Source organism: Centruroides sculpturatus, unplaced genomic scaffold (genome assembly GCF_000671375.1).
Source record: "Centruroides sculpturatus isolate CEXI.00-Female unplaced genomic scaffold, Cexi_2.0 scaffold958, whole genome shotgun sequence".
NCBI lineage: Eukaryota > Metazoa > Arthropoda > Arachnida > Scorpiones > Buthidae > Centruroides > Centruroides sculpturatus.
In genome coordinates this window covers 110,609-113,758 of record NW_019385395.1, presented here as the reverse complement: position 1 = coordinate 113,758, position 3,150 = coordinate 110,609, and the positions used below count along the sequence as shown (strand labels likewise).

The window sequence follows — 3,150 nt, the reverse complement described above, 5'->3', positions numbered from 1 at the left end:
GAGACTCGTAAAATGTGGTAAATCGTCATCGGCGGCTCGTGTCGCGACAGGATTGGTCGAATCTGGACCAATAGTGGACGAGCAGCCGAACTACTTACACGCTATGGAGAGTTTAGGCGGGTAAGTAGAGTTTACTATCGTCTGTACAGTATATAGGCCTAAATTAGGTACTGTAAATCTAATACAGTACTGTAATTTTATACATTTCTTGTGAAAAAAACATTTCTTATTCAACGGCCATAAAAATTATTTCTATAAATGATGTCTCCAAAGTTCAACGAATTTTTCGCAGAAAAATAACTTATCAGAAAACGCGACCGCCGTTTGGTGCGCTGCTCTGCGACGAAAACAAGCTTAAGCAATGGTGTGGTCGAACAGTGCACACTCGGTAAATAATCCTACAATTTTTTGTTTATAGCATAGTATATACAGATTATTCCCAAAAAATTATACGTGTTTTGGAAATGTTGAGTGAAATTAGTCAAGAATCGATTAATTTTATGGAAGAAAACCTTTCAAACAGCCGTAGTCCGTAAACTGCACACGCCGGGCTGTGATTGGCTCATGTATTTGAAGATTCCTACAACGCGAAATTCTTATAAAGCGGAACGTATCTACCGTGTTATAGGGGGTCGACTGTATATTCTTTCCCGAAAGACGTGCTTTCTTTCGGGAAACACAATCGAAAACAAAGGAGAGTTTAGAAGTTATAAGCTTTCAAAAATAACCTCAAAGATATCATTTTAATTTAATATTAATAAGTTAATAATAATATTAAGTATTATTATTAATATTGATAATATTTAGTAAAATCTTATAATTATTGACTAATTCAAGAAACTCATTTTGCACGTATTTACAGTAGAATGATGCAAACAAAAATGCAGGTATTCAGAATGATGCAAACACAAAAGTAGAAAAACAATTATCTTCGCATTTTTTTATTCGCTCTGTTTCCTATAGTTAGCTTCGTAATATATTACAAGCACTATTTCCAAATATTCAATAGAAAAGTTGCAACATTTGTCATTGAGAATTAATTTATACCCAGAGAAAAAGCGTTTCACATCTGAAGATAACGGACAATATTTCAACCTTGGAAGAGGAGGAACTGGGAATTTACTTTCAGTTGTGCTCTTCTTTCCTGCTAAAATATCAGCCACAACAAATGAGCACTTTAACACCCGATCACTCGCCAAGCTACTGCAGCCAATATTCTGAGTATGACTGTTGTCAAACTTTGTGGAGTGGTTGGCGAAAATGCATGTATGGAAAGATAAGCATGCAGCTTAGGACGAGGTGGCCGAGCGGTTAAGGCGATGGACTGCTAATCCATTGGGTTATACCCGCGTGGGTTCGAATCCCACCCCCGTCGATTATATACCTTTTGCTCGCGTCATTTTTTTAAGATTGAGTTTACGAGGACGGCGAAACTGTTTCGAACGCACGCAGATAAATAACATTGTAATATTTTTCTTACTTAACAACTTTTTGAAATTCGCTCGCGATTATTTACACATTCGTTAACGATTAGCCATATTTATGTGTTTTAAAAATCTTTCAACGAAGTAGGAATCCCGTATTTAAAAACAAACAAGTCTCTCTAGCCATATAATCGGGGGTCGTCTCTTATAAGACTGGCTTTGGTTACTTAGTGACCTCTCTCCTGTCTTCTTCGGATTGGTCGTCTTCTATAAGACCGACTCTTCCTCACTGTTTCTTCTGGAGTGACAAGCGAATAGCAATAACACTCCTCTATCGGAAATGGAAAATGGAAATGGAAATAGCCATATAATCCTTGTTAAAACCATCCGATTAAAACATTTATTTTTAAAATCACAAATGTCCATCTTTTTGACAGTATACTTTTTATTCACAGTATATTTACATAGTATACTTATCAGTATATTTTTTATTCACGCGCGAAATTCTTGTCGATTTTATTAACAATTATCAAATATTCTCACCAAATGATGTATTCCCTTATTTAAATTTATTGTTTCAAAGTATTTATTAATTTTATATATTTTTTAAACTTACGTTTAAGCATATTTTAATCGTATCCGTCATTGGTTCGGCCAAGCTCACAAAAGGAATAGGGAATAGAATTGATTTATCCGGGACCGACGTCCCATGAAAAATTCTTGGAGTACAAATCGCCCAGAATCCCGATTCGGTTAACGATTAAAATATTTCGCATTTTGTAAAATATTTTTGAATAAATTTCATTTGTTATAGAGAATGACTTTTAAAAGTATTTCTAAATGTCATTTGGAACTATCGATGTTTTCAGACATTCTAATTTATTTTCATATAAATGTGAAATCTTTGTACGGTAACAAAGATTGTTAACAATGGACAAAATGTTGTTTTATGTAACAAAGTATTTGCGATTATTGCAAACAAAACTATTGTTAATTCAGGAGATTCTCAACGAAGTAAAAAGTAAGACGTTTTAAAAATATTTTATTTATTTTTATTATGTTCCTCCAGTATTTCTATAGATATTTCTTCTTAATTCTTAATATAATGATTAAATCGAACATATTCTAATGTAAATTATAATATATATTCGATAGAAAGTCAAGGAAATTCAGTAAAAAGAGTTTCTACGAAACAAGTTTAATTTGTTTGGTCCAAAAACTATAAATCTTTACATTCAACTGATAAATAATTTTTTATTTGGCCCTTACCGACTTTTAGAAGGGACTTTTCAAAGAAATCTATCATGTGTTCCATTGAATGGTAAGGGGCGGGATCGAACATATCCGAGACTGACCAACTGCCTTTAAAAACTCATGGAGGGTTCGCCAATTTTCGATTCCGGGTTTCTCAACGCTGTAGTCAGTGAGCTACTGCGTTGAGGAACCCGAATTGATACGTAGTTGTAGCGATAGGCTTTATCTGCATATCAGTGAGTTATTTCTTGTAATATTTCATAAAATAATTACTTTAAAAGTTGAAAGTTTTAAGTTCGATAGAATTAACCAAACTAATCTTAATAGTTGATATAAAATATCGTGTTATTGAATTGGATTAGTAGAATGCAACAGATGGGTATTTCCGAAACGTGAGTGCCTGCCTAGAAGGTTTTCTACGGAAAAGTAGTTTGTATTTATGTCAGAAAATTCCACTTGTTTAGTCTGTTGA

At 33.7% G+C, this 3,150-nt stretch overlaps 1 non-coding gene across 1 annotated transcript; it reads left to right on the top strand.

Moving 5' to 3' along the window:
- Positions 1-1,293: 1,293 nt before the first annotated feature.
- Trnas-gcu lies at positions 1,294-1,375 on the top strand. The gene has a single exon. It is a non-coding gene; the product is annotated as a tRNA-Ser (tRNA).
- The last annotated feature ends 1,775 nt before the right edge of the window (positions 1,376-3,150 follow it).